Source organism: Hordeum vulgare, chromosome 3H (genome assembly GCF_904849725.1).
Source record: "Hordeum vulgare subsp. vulgare chromosome 3H, MorexV3_pseudomolecules_assembly, whole genome shotgun sequence".
NCBI classification, from domain to species: Eukaryota; Viridiplantae; Streptophyta; class Magnoliopsida; order Poales; family Poaceae; genus Hordeum; species Hordeum vulgare.
This window is the reverse complement of record NC_058520.1, coordinates 251,061,986-251,084,769: the sequence shown is the minus strand read 5'-3', so window position 1 is coordinate 251,084,769 and position 22,784 is coordinate 251,061,986.

The window sequence follows — 22,784 nt, the reverse complement described above, 5'->3', positions numbered from 1 at the left end:
TTTTGAAAGATATTAAACCTGCATTGGTGCTGCAACTAGTCCATCACAATATATCACAAGCTCCTCTTGAGAGAAAATCTCAACCTCGAGATAGCCCGAAGTATCACCGATATCCCAATGGACAAGACATTCGCTAAGAGTAAGAAAAATCTAGCAAGACCGCCCGACAGGCTATATGCCAATAGGAGCTGCACATATTTTTGTCTTAGGGCACTACCAGATGGGAAAGCCTACGAGTAAAACCAAACCCCGAGCTTCGCCGCGGCGATCCCGCAATCTGCTTGTTTGTACCAGCACTCATGAGGAGCACCAGCCCGGGTTGTTGATTAATTATCCATGGGGTAGCTATTCCCTATGCATTTTTATTGAGTTCTTTAGAAAATTTAATACCAATATTGGGCCTTGCCAGAGGAATCTTAACTCAAAACAAATTATCAAGGGGGTCCCCATAAAAATCCCAATCGTGTTAGGAGCGCTAAATATGGAACATAACACCAATAACCGCAACTAGGGCAGAAAAAGCGGAACAAAATACCAAGAAAAAGGGCAAGGCTTCTGCATTTTACCAAGTATATAGGTGCATTATGTTGAATGGCAATATGAAGATGATATCTAAATATCCATGTCAACACATGGATCATACTACACCTGCAACTAGCAATACTATAAGAAGGTTGAGCAAGCGCTAACCTAGCCAAACATTGTTTTGCTCGGAAGTGGAGGGCTAGAGGCTTTTCATGGAAATTTTTGGAGGCTTTATATTCAGGTGCTAGGCAGCAATAAATAGCGAAGGAAACAAGATAACCAAGCATAACAAAATTAGAAATGATATAAAGGTCACTATCATCTTGCCTAGCACTTCTTCTGAGGGATAAAGCTCTTGATCTTCAGGAACGGTCTCAACGGGATTGTCGTACCCGTTCTTGGCACCCAATTCCACCCAAAATAAAATACACATCAAGGTACAATTCTTCAAACAACATGATGCATGAGTATGGTATGAAAGAAGCATGGCAATGCTACAGTAGTCATCTTTCTCATGCATTTATTAAGTTGTTACCATTCTAAAAGGAACATAAAGATTAATTACTTTGGCATGTGTGAACATGGAAAAAATGGATGCATCATGGGAAAACGATGCAAACACATATAAAGAATGTCACAAACCGAGCTACGGATGTCTCGGAACTCACAAAACAAGATACGGAAGGCAACAAGGACAAAACATCATTCGAGAGAGGCTATGGGAAATTACTTTGCATTCCAAGTATGCCACTAGATAGGAAACGAAATTATAGGTGAAATAGACCTAAAGATCATGCAAAACACATGAGCACAACTAACACAAAGCTCAAAACAATTCCACCGCCAATGTGTCCAGAAACAACAACATACCACTTTGCTCATGTGAAAACTAGCAGCTACAACCACTCAATAAGTTCAACCAAGACATGAATATGAAGCTATCAGAGAGTAACATAACACCTAGCTAAAAACAACATGGATATGTTCATGGATCAATGGTAATCAAGCTCCCAACATGGCAAGAAATATTATAGATTAGGACTTAGTGAAAATCTCAGTTTACACTTGCAGTTTTTAAGATGATGGCATGTTGAGAGCAATAAAACTGTACTCCATAGCAAATTTCATGGCATGAAACTTATTAGGGTGATAGTGGGCAACAAATAATGAAAATCACTCCCACTAAGCATGAGCTGAAACTGCAAACAAATCATGACATCATCCTCTAAACATGGCATGAAGATAAGAGCAGATTCTCAGACTTAGCCAAATTTCATAAAGAGAATTCACAACAATTTAAAATGACATGGCATGTTTTTTATAAAGGGATTTTATTACTTAAGAAGTTTAAGCATTACACCGGCCTCTACATAACTAAGATGCACACAACCACTATCTCAAAGTACAAAAAATAGAACAACAACAGACGTAATACAATCATGTTGACGTAAATCATCGTCGCCTATGGAGGACCTATACGGAGATCATGCGGCCATCGATGTGGGATAAAAATATCCCTCGCCAGTTTCTCCAGTCACATAGTTGCCTCCATAAAAAGGTCTCAAAATTCCGCCAGTTCTAATGTGGACCACGATCGGAGAATACCTGTGCATTGGAAAACAACCTGCAAGCGAGTTGATTTTTTATCATTGAAAGACTTGTCATTTCTACTTAGCCATAGCGACCATATAACGACAATCGCTTCTACCCTTAGAATGGTTCTAAACTTATTATCAATCCCAAATAGCTAGTTACCAAAAACATTGGCAATTGAAGTTGGTGGATAGAAGTTGGAAGCCATCTGGATAGCCGACCAAATAGACCATACAAACTCGCAGTCAAAGAATAAGTGTTTTATTGTCTCTTCTTGAGGACAGAATACACACTTCGTGTTTTCATGCCAGTTTCGTTTGATGAGGTTGTCTTTAGTTAAAATGACACCTTTGCAAAGGTACCGCGTGAATATTTTGAATTTCAGTGGAACCTTCATGCACCATATTTTATTATTATTATCGACTAGCACATGAGGGTGTACCAACGCCCTATACATGGATTCCACTGAGAATTTCCCATTCCCACATAGATTCCAACAGAACTCATCGGGATCTTGCGATATCCACACCGATGCCAGGCGTTCCAAGACTATAGTCTTGTACCAATTAAGTCCCGTCTGAACGTCACAGCTGGTGGCGAATCTTGCATAACAGAAGCAAGCGTAGCACCTTTGTGTTGTACAATATTATATAGGGCCGGATATTGTTCTCGGAGGGTGGTATTCTCTAACCACTTGTCTTCCCAGAATGTAATTTCCGATCCATCCTTAATCTTAAATACCCCAAAGCGAAAGAAGTGTTTCTTAGTCGCCATTAGGCCAGCCCAAAAATGTGAGTCACCAGGTTTTCATAGGACATGTGATAACGGTTTTGTGCCAATGTATTTTTGTTTAAAGAGTGTTTGCGAGACACCGTCTTCCGTAAGTAGCTTAAAAATCCACTTACCCAAGACGGTTGAGTTCTTAACCTATAGGCCATGGATCCCCAGTCCTCCCTGGTCTTTTGGTCGGCAGACGACATTCCATTTAGTGAGTCGATATTTCTTTTTCTCATTGTCCCCTTGCCAAAAGAATCTCGATCGAAAGTAATCGAATCTTTGTAGGAGTCCTTTGGGTAGTTGGAAGAAAGATATCATATACAATACCATATTAGTTAATACTGAATTAATGAGAACTAGTCTTCCTTCCAAGGATATCGATTTTCCTTTCCAACTCGCGAGTCTTTTTTGCACACGTTCTTTGACATGCTTCCATTCAGAATTCGTTAATCTTCTATAATGTATTGGCATGCCCAAATACTTAATAGGAAATTAACCTTGCTCACATCCAAATATCTCGACATATTGAGTAGCTCATAATAGTTTTCAATCCCGATAGATGTTCGAATGCTCATAATATTAATTTCAGGTTCACTACTTTATCTATATTATGATCCATAAAAATAATCGTAACATCTGCATATTGAAGGTTTGATAATCCCCCATCAACCAAATGTGGGACCACCCCCTCTATCTGACCATCTTGTTTAGCCCGGTCAATCATGATTGCCAGCATATCCGTCATTAAATTGAATAATAGTGGTGATATGGAGTCCCCTTGTCTTAATCCCTTTTTTGTTTCGAAATAGCGTCCTACATCATCATTGCCTTTTACAGCAACGCTGCCCGTAGAAACAAAGATGTGGATCAAGACACATCATTCTTGTGAGAACCCTTTCATTCTCAGTGTCTCTTGATGGAACGACCAATTGACCTTATCATATGCTTTTGCAAAGTCTATCTTGAAAAGTACACCATTAATTTTTTTAGTGTGCATCTCATGTATAGTTTCGTGTAAAACGACGACCCCCTCCAGAATATTCCTACCTTGCACAAAAGCAGTTTGTGTAGGTTTAACCACATGATCATCCACATAATTTAGTCTTATGGTTGCAATTTTTGTAAAGATTTTGAAACTAACATTAAGAAGGCATATAGGTCTATACTGTTGTATCCTTTCTGCCCCCGAAATTTTAGTGATCGCCCCAAAGTTCATGCGAAAGAAATCTAGTTGTCCGGCATGCAAGCATCCGAATAATTCTAGAAGATACAGCTTAATGCCTTCCCAGAAGTGCTAGTAAAACTCCGCTGGACAGCCATCTGGGCCACGTGCCTTATTGTGTTCCATTTGGAAGATCGCCTTTCTAATCAACTCTTCACTGAAGGGAGCATTTAGGAAGGAGTTCTTACATTTGGAAACTCGGGGGATATCATCTGTTCATGACTCATTCATGGAAATATTCCCACTCTACGGAGCCCCGAACAGACCTTTATAGTACTTTGTGATGTATGACTTTAGTTGTTCTTGACCTTTGATCCGGCCTTCCTTCACATTAAGGGAGTGAATATGTTTTTTCCTATATCTGCCATTGGCGACATTATGGAAATATATCGTATTTGAGTCCCCTTCCGCAAGTGTAATTCTTTAGATCTATGGTACCATTTGATTTCTTCCTCATGCAGCATACGTGCTACTTACGCATTAGATTGGCTTTTAAGCACGGTCTCTTGCGGTGAGGGAACACGTAATTCTGCATGACGGTCAATCTCGTCAATGATGCTGCAAAGGCGTTGTTTTTATTTTTTAAGAATGCCAGTTGTGTGACTAGCCCAACCTCGAAGATGAATGCAGAGGTTACACATTTTATTGTTCCATCTTTGAATAGGCGAGTCACCGGGCACTGGACGTAACCACACTTTTTTCACTAGCTCCTCAAACCCATCACATTCCAGCCACCCCAACTCAAATTTGAAGGGGTGTTTGTGCTCGGATTCGACGTGCCAGTAGATAGTAGTATGGGGGCATGGTCAGATAATGCCTCAATATGTTCTAGAGTGCGTACCGTTACCATCAAGAATTTATATTCCGAATCAGTGGTCATTAGTACACGATCTAACTTTTTGTATGTGGGCTCGGGAAGGCCATTGTCCCAAGTCAATTGTCTTCCGATCATGTACACCTCTCTTAAATCCAAGCTATGAATGACAACATTGAATAAAAAAGGCTAATGATTATCGAACCGAGCTTTATTTTTGTCATGTGGGAACCTTAGCATATTAAAATCACCACCTATTAGAATAGGATGTGGATTATTATTATCGAGGTTAACAAATTCATGGAGAAAAGCAGCCTTGTGAGCTTCTTGGGCAGCACCATATACAGCAATCAAACTCCAAACGAAGTTATCAACTTTATTATGGATGTGGAATTTGATATGAAATTCACCATCCAAAAAAGTTAATAGCTCCATTGAATCTGGTTTAATGCCAAGTAAGATGCCACCCGACCTACCGCGTCGGGGGATAGAATGCCAAGTAAAATCCTTCCCGTAGGACAAGCGGTCTAGGACACTAGCTGGAAAATCTCGTTTCCCCGTTTTGAAAATAGCTACAAACTCCAACCTATGATCCGCAATATGTTGTGCAATATTCAAATGCTTAACCAAGTCACCAAGACCTATGCTATTCATGAACATGCCATTCATTTTGAACCATTCTGGGATTTTGACTTATTCATGGTCCTTTCACGTGTTTTACTTTTTTTTGCCTTTGGCGGATTAGGATTTCCGTCCGGAAGCATACAGATTGTATATAGGTCCTAGCTCATCCTCATCAATTCCCACATCCATAACCGCAACCACAAGATGAGATAGAAGTTGTCCATCAATAGAGCCATTCGCTTCATCATCATCTTCTGGTGTGATCACAAGCTCAGTGGACTCATGTGGAGAGATCTTTAACCGATCATATTCCATATGTTTCAACACATTAGCCGAGAGAGTAATTTAATTTTGATTTCTTGCTAAACACACTCCAATATTACTTAACTTGGAAGATATCTTAGAATTGGTATTGGAAAGAAACGATTTGTTAGCGGTAGACGTACCGATGGGGGTAGGAGTATTCATCACCGCCTTACGCATCATTGCCTTGGCCAATGCATCCTTGTCCGTGACTGAAGCACCATCTGGTGTGGTAAGGTGCTGTTCACTGCGCCTAGGTGTCATCAGCGGCTGCAAACAAGACCCCACCACCATCTTTACAGCGGGAGGGGGCAATGATGGTGTTGCACCCCCTCGAGCACCATAACTTCCGCATGAGTCACCGTCGGGAGCGCGTGAGACCCCAGCGACAGATGTACCGCTAGAGGAAGCAGGTATGTTGTCGCAGTCCCCCCTCCCCCGCCGGTCGTAGGTGCGGTTGCCACCTCGATTTGCTGCAGAGTCGCGGTGGGCTTCAAAGGTGCACACCCATCTTGTACCGCGTATGAAGGATCCTCTTCTGTGTTGGTCGCGACCACCGAAGACCCTGACAGCTGTGCTGGTACACACCCAGCTAGGGAAACTGGCTATGCAGTGGCTATGGAATCACCAAACTGGCCACCCACGGCGGCCGCAGATCCCCAGCAATAGCCAAGTCATTACAGCTAGCCACAGACTCGGGCGTGTTGGTTGTGTGAGACCCCGCAAGCGTTGCCGTCGAACTTTTTGCATCTTGTTTGCAGCCATTCTATTTATTTGCTAGTGCTTGCCACTCATGAACAATCTCCAAAGCCCGGGGAATTTGTGGTCTCGGGTTGAATGGGATAAGAGCCACACCACTTAGGGGGTGCGCCATGGAAGAACACTGAGATGTCCCCTCCTGAGTGGATGAATTGGTATCAACGGACATACCCGTAACCCTATCATCTCCTTGCGCCGAAGCACCACCAACTCTAGGGCTGATTCCCCATATCAACCTGCATATTCGTGTCAGCTGCTCCATCATTGGCCTTGGTTCCCAAGCGAGAGGAATAAAATCTGCCTCTTGCACAAAGCCTTCAGGCTCCGGACGGAAAGTGAACTCATATCCACTGAGTTTTAAGATATCGTCCATGCGAATATACGGTCCAGCCTCATCAACCCTTTGAAGAAATCTTCAGCTGCCATCCCCACCAGAATACGTACCACACCCCTATAGCATAGATCCAAAAGATCGACATAATTGTAGTGCGAATCATGGATCCAACAACCCAAATGTCGAGGCAGTGTCTCATAGAGTGGGGCACCCCCGTGACATGTACCCAAGCCTGGTGCAGCTCCATCTTAGGAATGATCTCTTCTGGCTTCCAATAACTGAAAGCAAGTCTAGTATCTGTGGGGACCCCGACTTACGCATCGAGATCGCTGAATGCACATGTACAATGATCCTAGAGATCAATGCTCACTGAACACACAGATACTAAATAACAAGAGTCCTACATCTGTAATTAACGTCTGATACAATAAAGGACCATCATGGCCAGGTCTTACATAGATAGGGCCTAGAAGGACAATCACACCATAATAACTACTAGCGGAATACTTGGTAGTAAACGGGAACCCATGCCATCAGCCTTAACCAACACGCATTCCGACTGGGAAGCGTCCTAGTTCGCGTGTCCGTCTCCGACGACGAATTCTTCTTCATACTCTGGTTCCTCCATATCTAGTCAATAAAATAACCAGTGGCAAGCCAATGGGTACTTTGAATGTACTCACAAATAGCCCATGATATGGATAATGCAGTTGGTACAATAATAAAGTAATATGTAGTCTTTGCGGAAAGCAAGTTTTAATTATAACGTGTGTATGGTCAATTACTTGTATGGATATGCATTATAAGCTAGATGGTAATCATAAGAACAGGTCACATATATCAATCTGCTGAGGTCTGAACACCTCTGGTTCAACCTTTGTGCCAAGTCTCCAGACTTGTATCATCATCATACTGAGATATCACCTTAATACACACACATACACACACACACTTGGTTTATGTGGAAACGACTAAGCAGGATTATCCAACCGTCGTTGACCATGGACACGATTATTCGAATAGTTTTACACTCTGCAGAGGTTGTACGATGTACCCACGAGATCCGGGAAACTTTTGTGTCATCCACGACACGCGGTATGTAACATACCCGAGGTAAGTAGCCGATCATTGCCTTTCCCCTAATGACACTAGACAAAGAGTCCACTCGATTGGTACCCAACCCACCTGATGTACGTCTTACGAGCACCAACTCTGGACGGTATCATCCATGCGGGGACCAAAGGTGTGCCCAGAACACGTAAAAATGGCATAGTCGACCTACCTGGTACAACCTCGTCACAAGAGTGACCATATCGCTCCCGCCAATAGTAATGCAGGCTCTTTGCTAACACCGACCAAAGTAATCAACAAAGCGTCGTCCCATAAAGGGGTATCGTGGTCACACATATAAGGTTGGGTCGGTGGACAAATCATAAATCTAATCCCATTTTTGAAACCACTTGCATCAAACCTTTCCGGTACACCACTTCTTTCTCAAGTGGTCATCAAGCTCAACACCATCACCCTCGAGCATTAGTGGCACCCGACGGGGTTTTCATAAAACCTTTAATATCAACTATGTGTTACAATCATCATGCAATTGCTCATCCTATTCGTAGCACTACTGTCTACTTGTGAACATTTTATCAGCGTGACCCTCATAGATGGTAGGGTCATGCTCAATTCAAGTGCTCCGGAGGAGCCATCGGTAACACCATGTCGGGGTGTATCGATTAATCTTGACTATATGCATTGGAATAAAATAATCAACATGTCATGCATAAAACCTTTTCTCAAACATGGTCAAAGGGTTGCTTGCCTTGATCAGCTAGGTATCCGGGGTCTTCGGGGTCTTTGGGTCCAAATCTTTCGTCAAACGCGTGATCTATCATCGTAATAATAATAATAATAATAAGCACACTCCAAAACAGAGCACAGACTCATTTTTAAAATGTTAACCTGTTCTTAGAAATGCTATCTTTAGTTTTAAAAATGTGTGTTTTTATTTTTGGAAGTAAAAAGGTATTTTTAAAGTCTATTTAATAGAAGCTAAAAATACTCAAACTAGGTATTTAATTAAAGTTGTGCATAAAAGTCTGTGCAAAATTTTGCACAGTAGAACTAATAAATTCTACATAGTTTTAGAGAAATTATGGTGGAAAAAGATTTGAATTTAACTAAATATTTAATCTTGTAGAAATTATATAAAAACTCAGTTTAAAGAATAAAGAAAAGGGCCGAGCCCCTGGCCTGGCTCGGCCAACAGCTGGGTCGGCCCAACTGGCCAACCGACCAACTAGCCAACGTGCCAGTCTAGGCGTGCGCGCACCATCAGGTTTAAACCTCACGCGTAGGCCCGTGCGGTCAGCGGCAAAGAGGGGAGAGAGGGGGTGAGACAGGCCACCGACACGTGGGGCCTGCGTGGCGGGGTCATCTTCCACCTCTGGACAGAGGGGAGGGGAGGCACGCCGGCGTCGGCTCCGACGCCCTCACGGCCAGGTGAATGCAGAAATGGCACCGTGGCATCACCACCTACCTGGTGGGGGTCGAAGGACCGACGGGGAGGACCTGAGTGACCGGCGACGACGTGGTCGTGGCGGAGATGTTTCGGGTGGTGGTGGACATGGGTGCTACGGGCAGGGAAAAGTTCAGGGGAGAGGTGGAGATCCTTCCTGAGGTCGCTATGGTCAAGGAGGAGTTGAGAAGAGCGCGAGAGCTGGCCTATAGCCCGAGATCGACGGAGCTCCGAAGAGGCGGCCCCTCGCTCGCTCTCGAGCACCGAGGCTCTCCTTGCTGAAGTCGAATGGAGAGGGCTCAATTGAGGGTCTGGAGAGGAGGGGTGAGGTGCTGGAGTGAAGGGGGAGGGCCTATTTATAGGCCAGGAATGGTGCACCGACCAGGGGAGCGCCGATGGTTTCACCACGGCTACAGGAGAGGGATAGAGAGCTTGGGGCCGAAACCACGGTTTTCGGACGTGGCTTGAGACTCCAGAGACTCAACGGGAGGTGCGGGGCATGTGTGCGCGCGTGCTGCGGGGCCGCGCCCTACTGACCGAATTGGGCGCGCGCGGGCACGCGTTGCCTCACTTAGTAGAGAGGGGGAGAAGGGGGCCCTACGGCTGCCGTGAGTCGGGTTGTTGTCGAGGACGTGGAGAGACACCGAGTGGAGGTGAGAACCGGTCGGGGCTGGCCTCCTTTTCCTGGGTACACTCTGTAGCGCGCCTAGAGCGCAGATTTGGCATGCCACGGTATACTGGCGCGCTCTGGCATGCTTTGGTCCTGTCTCGCTTGTTTGAGGGTTGGCTTAGATGTCCCTCGGTTGGTAGGAACCTAGAGAAGCATTGTTGGTCAAAGGGAGAGTCTTAAAGAGGTTGTGCTTGCTTTGAATCAGAAGCTAAACTAGGGTTTTGGCTTACTCACTTGGAACCAAAGGGGGGGCACTTGTCTGCAGTTGAGGAGTGGTGCTGGCAGCGTGTGCTGGGAGTTTGGAGAGAAGGGAGTGGGTGTAGAGAGTGCTAGATGGTGTTTGGCCAATCTGGCTGAAGGTGTTTGATATGGGTTTGCAGTAGCTAACCTTCACTAATGATGGTGAAAGTTAACAAGATTGTGTTTTAGGCAAGATTAGGATGATGTACCAAATTTGAGCTCCATTGGACAAGTTTGACAATGTAAACTTGAAAACAACCCCAAATGGACAGTTCTGCCTTATTAAAAGAAAATGTGAGTAAATAAATCCCCACAAATCCAATTCTTGTATGGGCCTCCACATTTGGGGTATTGAGTACTCCTGCAAATTGTTAGGCTATTTGGACAAACTTTGCTATGTAGAGTTGCTTCAACTTGATTGTGGACACGAAAGATTTTAGGATTATTTGGTGAACCAAACTACCTTGGAATGAGGTGAAACTTGGCATGGTCACCAAATATAGCTTGGGAAACATGCTAATGTTTTCTGGGAATTTATTGAGAATGTTCCCTTTGGAAATATTTAAAAAGGTCAAAACAGTCACAATAGGTTTTCAAAGGTTTGCTCAAATATTTTGGACAAAAATAGGGGTTGAAAATCTTATATATGTAAAATATATGTCCGCTAAGTATCTCCAAATTTTCTCAGATATTTCTAAGGTAGAAAAATAATGTTCCTCGGGAAAGGACATACAAATAAAATAGAAAAATATTTTATAAAATAATTAATTGATGATTTTGGAAGGTTATAATAGTGCTAAAATCAGAATACAATCTTTGTGTGAAGGCTCCCCCTTGAAATCAAGGATTTGTAGTGCAAACCCCAAAGCAAGGTTTTGAATTAATAAAAATGAGAAAAGGGATTTTTTATGGAAATATTATGTTATAACAAATATTTTTAGTTCCACACACTCAAGCATACACACAATCAATGACAATCATGGCACTCATAGCATTTGCTTAAAAAGTTTTAATAAACTCCAATTTGAAAAGACTACAGTTGAGACAATGTGAAATTCGGATCGGAGATAGTCTTCACGCTCCCATGTTGCTTCTACTTCGGTGTGGTTGCTCCACTGAACCTTGAAGTAGTTGATGGTGCGACTTGTGGTACAACGCTCGACTTTGTCCAAGATTCGGATTGGTCTCTCACGATAAGTGAGGTCAGGTTGAAGGTCAATGGCTTGATGTTCGATGTCCTTATAAATATTTGGACGGTTTGGCGCTTGAAGGCACTTCCGAAGTTGTGACACGTGGAAGATGTTGTGCACACCCGAAAGTTTTGGAGGTAGCTCCAATTGGTAAGCAACTTCTCCGCGCCTTGTCGTGATCTTAAAAGGTCCAATGAACCTTGGAGCAAGTTTCCCTTGACGTGGAAACGCTTAGTCCCCTTGAGAGGTGTGACGCAGAGGTACACCTGGTCTCCGGGGTTGAACTCCACTTCTTTGCGGTGGGAATCCGCATAGCACTTTTGCCGTGACTTGGCAGCCTTTAGGTGCTCCCTCACAAGTTGCACCTTGTCTTCAGCTTCATGGAGAACGTCTGGCCCGAAAATCAATCCTTCACCGGTTTCGGACCAGTTGAGCGGAGTGCGGCACATACGTCCGTATAGCACTTCGAATGTGGCCATTTGGACACTGGACTGATAGCTATTGTTGTAAGAGAACTCAAAGAATGGCACAAAGTCTTCCCATTTGTTTCCATGTGCCAAGACACAAGCGCAGAGCATATCCTCAAGTATCTGATTCACTCGCTCCGTCTGCGGGTGGAATGCGGTGCTGAAGGAGAGCTTGGTTCCCAGAGCTTCTTGGAACTTCTTCCAAAATCTTGAGGTGAATCGTGTGCCTTGGTCGGATACAATTTCCATGGTAACTCCATGGAGGCTCACAATATGCTCAATGTAGAGACTGGCCAGCTTGTTGCCACCATAAGTGGTGCTGACAGGAATGAAGTGTGAGACTTTGGTTAGGTGATTGACAATGACCCATATGGAGTCATGGCTTCTGCTGGTTTTGGATAGACAAGTGAGGAAGTCCATACCGAGTTTATCCCACTTCCATTCACGCACTTGGAGAGGTTGTAGCAACCCAGCAGGTCGTTGGTACTCATCCTTGACCAGCTGGCATACGTCGCACTTGGCGACATAGGAGGCTATTTCCCGATTCATGCCGTGCCACCAGAATCTTTCTCTGAGGTCTTGATACATCTTGGTTCCACCAGGGTAGATTGAGTAGGGTGTGTCGTGGGCCTCTTGCAAGATTAAGTTCTTGAGTTCAGCCTTGTTGGGTACGCAGAAACGTTTCCCAAACCACACAACTCCTTGTTCATCCAGTGAGAATCCTGGGGCTTTGCCTTCCTCGATCTTCTTCTTGATGCCTTCAATGCTCTCGTGTCCCTTCTGGGCCTCTTTCATGTCATCCGCCAGAGTGGGTGTGACTTCAAGGTTAGCCAGGAATCCTGGTTCAACCAGCGCTAACTCGAAGTTCTCCGGCTCTTCATATAGGGTGGGTAGCCTTTCCTTGATCATGGAAATCAAGGTGCAAGCCTTCCGGCTCAAGGCATCGGCCACCACGTTGGCTTTACCGGGGTGGTTTTGAATGCTGAGGTCGTAGTATTTGATCAGTTCCAACCATCTTCGCTGCCTCATATTCAACTCCCTTTGGGTAAAAATATACTTCAGACTCTTGTGGTCGGTGTATATTTCACATCGCTTCCCCAGAAGGTAATGTTGCCATGTCTTCAAGCCATGCACTACAGATTCCAACTTGAGATCATGAGTGGCATAGTTCTCTTCATGCGGGCACAATTGCCGTGACAGATAAGCCGTGACCCTACCATCTTGCATCAGGACGCCATCGAGCCCGATTCTTGAGGCATCATAGTATATCACAAACTCCTTGTTGATATGTGGAGTGGCCAATACTGGGCGGTGGTCGGTCTCTTCTTCACTTCCTGGAAACTTTCTTCGCACTCCGGCGTCCATTCAAACTTTTTGCCCTTCTTCAAGAGCTGAGTCATTGGTCGGGTGATGCGGGAGAACCATTCCACGAACTTGCGGTAGTATCTCGCGAGCCCAGGGAAGCTTCTAACTTCCTTCACGTCGATTGGCGACTCCCAGTTGGTTACCGTAGTAATCATGGTGGGATCGACTGCCAATCCATGTGCCTTCATGGTATCACCCAAGAATCCAACTTCATGCAGCCAGAGTTTGCATTTGCTAAACTTGGCATAAAGTTGGTGCTCTCGAAGTCTTTCCAACACCAGTCTCAAGAGTTGCTCATGTTTTTTTTAGGATTTGAAGAAGATAAATATGTCATCGATGAAGACGACAACAAACTTATCCAGGTATGCCATGAAGACTTTGTTCAAGAGGTACATGAAGTATGCTGGGGCATTGATCAACCGAAACGACATAACTGTGCACTCGTACGGTCCGTGCCTGAACATGAATGCCGTCTTGGGTATGTCCTCGGGCCGAATCTTCAGTTGGTAATACCCAGACCTGAGATTGATCTTGGAGAATACCTTGGCACCATTTAACTTGTCGAATAGGTCTTCAATCTTGGGGAGTGGATACTTGTTCTTTATCGTGACTTCATTGAGGGAACGGGAATCGATGCAGAACCTGATAGTCCCATCCTTCTTGGACGTGAATAGAACAGGTGATCCCCAAGGTGATGCACTTGGACACATGAATCCCTTCCCGAGTTGCTCATCCAACTGCTTCTTCAATTCTGCCACCTCCTCGGGTCCCATTCTACAGGGCTTCTTATATATAGGCCTTGACCCGGGCATGAGCTCAATGATGAACTCGATGTCTTGGTCAGGAGGCATCCCAGGCAGCTCATCAAGAAAGACGTCCGAGTATTCACATACCACCGCTACTCGGTCCAACTCTTTTTCTGAAAGGCAATTAACCTAGGGGATTTGAGTGGAGTTAGGCTCAGGGATGTATTTGACTTTGACCCCTTGGTCACTTGTCATGGTAATAGCCTTCTTGGCACAGTCAAGTATGCTTTGGTGTCTGACCAACCAATCCATACCAAGGATCACGCCCAAGCCTTGCGACTTACGAACGATGAGATCTGCTACAAAGTTTATCCCATTATTGCTGATCCAAACTCCTCTACATCCTAGGTTGGTCCTTAGCACTGCTCCCGGGGTATGTACTTCCATTTTCCCATCAACTTACGCTTGCAGTATAATCCATTGTGCGATGCTTGTCTTCCAGCATGGGAGCCTTCTTTACCAGATCACAGAAGGTCCGGCAATCACAAATAACAAGCTAATATTGTAGCGACTACTGAAGTCCTTCCATGAAGCATTCCACCTTAGCGGCTTCAGTGCTGACATCTTCTGGAGCATACCTCGACAATAAGTTGAACTTCTACAGGTATTCCTTGACTGTTCCACTACCTTGCTTCAGAGCACGGAACTCCCGCTTCTTGATAGTCATCATTCCAGGGGGAATGTGAGCAGCGTGGACTCCGTCCTTGAAGACAACCCAAGTAATAGCTTGCGCGTCTCGAATATTCCAGAACCCGTCCCACCAAGCCCTGATTGTGCCTCTCAGACGGTGAGAAGCATAAAGAACTTTCTCGCGATCGTCAGTGCACTTAACCAGCGCGAGGAGGTCTTCAATGGTGCGGATCCAGTCATCGGCATCCCGGGGCTCAGTTGTCTAAGTGAATATTGGGGGCATAGTCCTCGTGAACTCAGACAGAGTGGAGCGACCATTGCCATTTCCACCCCGTGGCGGGTTGTTCACTAGGGCCTGAGCTATCTGCTGGATGGCGGTGTTGTTGGCTTGGCGTTCCTCTCCGAGACCTTGAAGGAACTGAGCCACCGTCATATTCTCTCGAGGAGGCGGTGGGGGGGGAATGTCGCCTTGCTGCTGCTCGCGGTGATCTCCAGCTTGGGCATACCCACCGGCTCCTGGTTGCTGGCTAGAAGTGTCAGTGCTGGGGTTGCCTAAGGTACTGGTGCGAGTAGCAATCATCATCCTGTTTGGAGCAAACAGGTCAATACTCCAAAGTGGTCGAGAGGAAAGCATAAAGGTATGACGTGCCTATATAAGCGGTCTTTGGTATAGTGCAAGTGTGTCAAACAATTAGGGTCGAAGAACCCTATGCAATACATTAATTACGATAGGTGATGCAGTCGCTTACATGTTGCCTAAGGCAAAAGAGCGGCTTGCATCGAGACACAAACAGAAAGCACACATACAACAAACATTCTTGGTTTCATATGAACCATTACACAGACTCGACTTCACATGGGGGACTCCTAACTTGTCCTAAGACATCCATCTAAGCGACGGATTGCTCGGTCTCATACACAGGTTCTTCAGGGTCTTCCTCTTCATCCTCATCTATGCGGGTATCTTCTTACTTCAGGGGTGTGGGGGCAGGAAGAGGTCCATCACAACGATGTTTTGTCAATGAAGCGGTGAGGAGCTCAGTGTATTCCTCTATGGTCATGCGACGACTCTGTATAGGAGTGTCCTTAAGTGGTGGTATTCCTCCTCGGAAGGCGATGTCAGATTGCCCTCCGGGTGCTGCTTCTTTCTTAACCCTGTGTGTCTTCATCTTCTCTAGGCGGAGTAGGTCCTTGACTTGGTGAAGTTCGTGGCGGAGCGTCACGGATTCCTTGATCAGAAGGTGAGCTAGAGTGTCGGCGGAGAGGCTGTAGTAGGTCTGAAACCTGAGTGGCGTTCCGTCCTCTGGGGATGGGTTGAGTGTCCAGCTCCCTTCAAATCCATCCTTTACAAAAGGTAGGTGACGAGTAGTCGGCTAGATGGCCATCTCGGGAAGGAAATCGCGGAGATGCACGAGCGCCTCTTGTGCTGCTATCTCACTGCCAACACGAGAGTCTCCATCTGTGGTCCTTCAAAGAAACAACTAGCTGGGAAGTCGTTTGCCTTCACAATCACGTCTACTTGATATTCCTTTGTGTTGGCATTGACCCAGTGCTCGTGGTAGAGAAATATGGTTGTGCGGCATACTTGAAACTTCTCCAAGTTGTCTCCCAAGAGTAGGGGAAAGCCAGTTTCCAGAAGCGTCTCAGGTACGACGGCCATCTACAAGGTTTTTAGGAGAGGGTTAGAAATTTTTGGGTGGTATGAAAAGGTAGTAGGGTGTAGAAAATCTCACGTGTAAGTGCTGAGTGTGTCATTCGTCTCGTCTATTGTCCATGCTACCTAAGGCTACCTACAGTCAGGATGGCTCACATACCAGCTCTGTGGGGACCCTGACTTACGCGTCCAGATCACCGAATGCACGTGTACAGTGATCCCAGAGATCAATGCTCACTGAACACACAGATACTGAATAACAAGAGTCTTACATCCGTAATTACCGTCTGATACAATAAAGGACCATCATGGTCAAGTCTTACATAGATAGGGCCTAGAAGGCCAATCACACCATCACAACTACTAGCGGAATACTTGGTAGTAAATGGGAACCCATGCCATCAGCCTTAACCAATAGGCATTCTGACTGGGAAGTGTCCTAGTTCGCATGTCCGTCTCCGACGATGAATTCTTCTCCATACTCTGGTTCCTCCATATCTGGTCAATAAAATAACCAGTGGAAAGATAATTATTACTTTGAATGTACTCGCGAACAACCCATGATATGGATAATGAAGTTAGTATGATAATAAAGTAATATGCAGTCTTTGCGGAAAGCAAGTTTTAGTTGAAATGTGTGCATGGTCAATTACTTGTATGGATATGCATCATAAGCTAGATGATAATCATAAGAACAGGTCACAGATATGAATATATCTGCTGAGGGCTAAACACCTCAGGTTCACCCTTTGTGCCAAGTCTCCATACTTGTCTCATCATCATACTCAGATATCACCTTAATACACACATACACACACTTGGTTTATGCAGACACGACTGGACGTAGTTTAAGCAGGATTACTCAACTGTCCTTTACCGTGGACACGGCTATTCGAATATTTTTACACTTTGTAGAGGTTGTACGTTGTACCCACGAGATCCGGGAAACTTCCGTCTCATCCACGACTCGCGGTATATAACATACCCGAGGTAAGTACCCTATCATTGCCTTTACCCTGACGACACTAGACAAAGAGGCCACTCGATTGGTACCCAGCACACATCATGTACGTCTTACGAGCACAAACTCTGGACCATATCATCCATGCGGGGACCAACGTTGTGCCCGGAACACGTAAAAACGACATAGTCGACCTACTGGTACGACCCCGTAAAGAGAGTGACCATATCACTCCCGCCACTAGTAATGCGGGCTCTTTCCTAGCACCGAACAAAGTAATCAACAAAGCCCCATCCCATAAAGGGGTATCGTGGTCACACATCTAAGGTTGGGATGGTCGACACATCATAAATCTAATCCCATTTCCGAAACCACTCACACAAAACCTTTACGGTACACCACTTCTTTCTCAAGTGGTCATCCAGCTCTACACCATCACCCTCGGGCATTAGTGGCACCCGATGGGGTTTTCGTAAAATCTTTAATATCAACTCAATGTTACCATCATCATGCCATTTCTCATCCTATGCGTAGCACTACTGTCTACTTGTCAACATTTTATCAACGTGACCCTCATAGATGGTAGGGTCATGCTCAATGCAAGTTCTCTGGAGGAGCCATCGGTAACACCATGCCGGGGTGTACCGATTAATCTTGACTATATGCATCGGAATAATATAATCAACATGTCATGCATAAACGTTTTTCTCAGACATGGTGAAAGGGATGCTTGCCTTGATCAGCCAGGTATCCGGGGTCTTCGGGTCCAAATGCTTCGTCAAACGCATGATCTATCGTCGTACTACTACTAATAATAATAATAAGAAGAAGAAGAAGAAGAACACTCAAAAACAGAGCACAAACTCATTTTAAAAATGTAAACCTATTCTTAGAAATCCTATCTTTAGTTTCAAAAACGTTAATTTCTATTTTTGCAAGTAAAAAGATATTTTAAAGTCTATTTAACACAAGGTAAAAATACTCAAACTAGGTATTTAGTTAAAGCTGTGCATAAAAGTGTTTGCAAAAATTTGCAGAAAAACACTAATTAATTCTACACATTTTTAGAGAAATTATGGTGCAAACATATTTGATTTTAACTACATATTTAATCCTGTAGAAATTATTTAAAAACTCAGTTTAAAGAATAAAGAAAAGGGCTCATCCCCTGGCCTGGCTCGTCCAGCAGTTGGGCCGGCCCAACTGGCCAACCGGACAGCTAGCCAACACGCCAACCCAGGCGCGCGCACGCCGTAAGGTTAAAACCTGACGCGCGGGCCCCTGCGGTCGGCGGCAGAGATGGGAGAGAGGGGGTGAGACAAGCCGCTGACAAGTTGGGCCTGCTTGTCGAGGTCGTCTTCCACCTCTGGACAAAGGGGAGGGGAGGCATGCCGGTGGCGGCTCCGACGCCCTCGTGGCCAGGTGAATGCAGAAACGGCCCGTGGCATCACCGCCTACCTAGTGGGGGTCGAAGGACCGATGGGGAGGACCTAAGTCACCGGCGATGACGTGGCCACGACAGAGATGTTTTGGGTGGTGGTGGAGATGGTTGCAATGGGCAGGAAAAAGCTCGGGTGAGAGGTGGAGAAGCTTCCTGAGCTCACTACGGTCATAGAGGAGGGTAGAGGAGCGCGAGAGCTGGCCTGTAGCCCGAGATCGACGGAGCTCCGAAGCAACGACGCCTCGGTCGATCTCAAGCACCGGTCCTCTCCTTGCTCAAGTGGAGTGTCTAGGGCTTGATTGATGGTCTGGAGAGGAGGGGTGAGGTGCTGGAGTGAAGGGGGAGGGCCTATTTATAGTCCAGCAATGGTGCATCGAGCGGGGGAGCGACGGTGGTTTCACCACAGCTGCAGGAGAGGGAGAGAGAGCCGGTGGTTTCACAACGGTTTTGCGGACGTGGTTCGAGACACGAGAGAATCAACGGGAGAAGCGGGGCCTTTGTGCGTGCGTGTTGCGGGGCCGCGCCCTACAGACCGAATCGAGCACGTGCGGGCACGCGTCGCGTGAGTCAGTAGAGAGGGTGAGAACGAGGCCTTGAGGCTGCCCTGAGTCGGGTGGTTGTCACGGACGTGTAGAGACACCGAGGGGAGGTGAGAACCTACTCAGGCTGGCCTCCTTTGCCTCGGGTGCGCCACTGTGTGCAGTTGAGGAGTGGTGCTGCCAGCCTGTGCTGGGAGTTTCGAGAGAAGGGAGTGGGTGTAGAGAGTGCTAGATGTTGTTTGGCCAATCTGGCTGAAGGTGTTTGATCTGGGTTTGGGGCAGCTAACCTACCCCAATGATGTTGAAAGTTAACAAGATTGTGTTTTAGGCAAGATTAGGATGCTCTACCAAATTTGAGCTTCATTGGACAAGTTTGACAGTGTAAACTTGAAAACCCCCCAAATGGACAGTTCTTCCTTATTAAAACAAAATGTGAGTAAATAAATCCCCACAAATCCAATTCTTGGGAGAGCCTCCACATTTGGGGTAATGAGCACTCTTGCATTGTTTTAGGCCATTTGAACAAACTTTGCTATGTAGAGTTGCTTCAACTTGATTCTGGACAGGAAAGGTTTTAGGATTATTTGGTGTACCAAACCACCTTCGAATAAGGTGAAACTTGGCATGGTCATCAAATATAAATTGGGAAACATGCCAAAATAATCTAGGAATTTATTGAGAATATTCCCTTTGAAAATATTTCAAAAGGTCAAAATAAACAGAATAGGCTTTCAAAGGTTTTTCAAATATTTTGAACATAAATAGGGGTTGAAAATCTTATCTATGGAAAATATATGTCCACTGAGTATCTACAAATTTTCTCATATTTTTCTAAGGTAGAAAATTAATTTTCCACCCAGAAAGATCATTTCTAGCCTCACGAAAGGACATGCAAATAAAATAGAAAATTATTTTATAAAATACTCTTTTATGATTTTGGAAGGTTATAATAGTGTTAAAATAAGAATACAATCTTTGGGTGAAGGCACCCCCTTGAAATCAAGGAATTGTAGTGCGAATCCCAAATCAACGTTTTGAATTAAAAAAATAAGAAAATAGGATTTTTTAATGGAAATATTAGGTTATAAAAATTATTTTTAGATCCACACACTCAAGCATACACACAATGAATGACAATCATGTCACTCATAGCATTTGCTTAAAAAGTTTTAATAAACTCCAATTTGAAAAGACTAGAGTTGAGACAAAGTGAAAACAGGGTGTGACAGTATCCTATGCTAGAATGCCGAGACCTATGCCGTCAAATCTCGAGAGCACCTCCATCGTTAGAAAAGCTATCATGAATGAACCGTCGCCATTAGGGACAGGCTACCAGGCCCAAGATGAAAACATACACATACGCGAGACCTGCTTCTCGACCTGTTTTGCTGTTACCGCCATACCAGCCACATTTACCAGAGCAATGGGGCGTGAGCTAGGAACGAGCTGACCATTATGCATGCTGCCCGAAAACTGAGAAAACAAAGTCTCCTTGCTGTCTATACCTGCCACAAAAACAAGCAATGGGGCGTGAGCTAGGAACTAGCTGACCATTATGCATGCTGCCCGAAAACTGAGAAAACAAAGTCTCCTTGCTGTCCATACCTGCCACAAAAACACACGGACTTGGTAACTTCAAAGTTGGGCACTTCTTCTTCGGATGCGAAGAACTATCATAGATGTAACAATAGTGTTCAACAGTGCAGTTCTTAGTAGCATGCGTGTCCATCTCACACTTCCAGCAACGTGTTTTTGCTTTCTTAGCCACCTGAGCTTGTGGCATCGCCTGCACCTGCACCATCTGAGGAAGTTGCAGCTGCATAGGCGGTAGGGCGAGCTGCGATGCAACCTGCAAACTGGTCCCCTGCTGCAGTAGATTCTGACACCAGCGTTCTATGGCTTTTTATTCTTGCTCTCTTTTTGCTTTTCTGACCCGGCTTAGCGGCAGCCGTGCCAAACACAAACCCCGGTGGCAGGTTGAAGCCAGGCGCCACCGCAGTAGCCTGCGCTTGAGCCATCACTAGCTGTATTTGCGGGAAGGTCGTTGGACCCCTCACGACACCGAACCCGACGGCCGCCGGCCCGCCGCACTAGCTGCCGCAAAGTAGGTTGGGATCCCAGGACACTATTCTTCTGCCCAGATGGTTTCGGCATGTACACCATTGGAGGCGACGATCGTAGGACCTCCGCAAACGGTCTGCGCTCCGCTGGTTCTCCAGATGGCCACGCGATCAAAGATTGGGTCGCAGTGTGATCGGTTTGAGGTGATGGCGTGAGTCTTGAGGGTAGTCGCACAGTGGAGGGACGAGGAATGATGTCGTGGCGCCACAATCCACTAAGCCGAAGGCCCATATGATCCCATGCCGATGACCGACCCTCGCACATTCTGGTCCCAACCATCTTTTAATTGCATGAACATCGCCGTAGTGCAGGGAAACCTGATCGCCTGTTGTCGCATTCACCGGAACGTCGTGAATGTTGCTGGCCTCCATGGCCACCTGCGTTGTTACTGTCAGCAGTGCCCGCCTTGGGGTTCAGTGTGTGGCGAAGAAATGTAAAGCCAAATGCAATCCTATCCTTATTTTTTCATGAGTTCCTTAACAGGGATAGAATTGCATCTCGTCGTTTTGCAAAAAATAGATATTATTACAAGTACATGTACAGAAGAGATGAGTGTATGGAATTGGCTTACACTCACCACAAGTTATAACAGGTCACATCAATACAACAAGATACTCAATCACCATGTAGAAAAAGCACGGTCCCACTACGGATGAAACCAAACAACAAAATGACATCCATCCTTGCTATCCCAGGTTGCTGGCCGGGAACCCATCCTAAATAGATGAAGAAGAATAACAAGAAGAAACTCCAAGTAACACAATCACCGCGCTCACGTCAAAGTATCACTTTACGTGTACCTGCAATTGTTGTTGTGGTAATCTGTGAGCCACACGGACTCAACAATCTCATTTTCAAAGGTATCAAGACTAGTAAAGTTTAATGGGTGAGGTATGGTTAAGTGGTGAGGCTGCAACAAGCGACTAAGCATTTATTTGAGTGGCTAACTTACGACTACAAGAATAAGAGGGGGATGATCTATGCATAACGAACGTGAACTAATGATGATCAAAAGAATGATCCTGAACACCTAATTATGTTAGACACAACCCCAACCTGTCCTTGATTGGAGAAGAAGTTCACGAAAGAGACAATCACGGTTACGCACTCAGCTAGAAAGTTTTATTAAGTTTACTTCAAGTTATCTAGAACCGGATGTTAAACAAATTTTCCAAGTTTGCCACGTAACCGCGGGCAGGGCTTTCCGAAAGATTTAACCCTACAGGGGTGATCT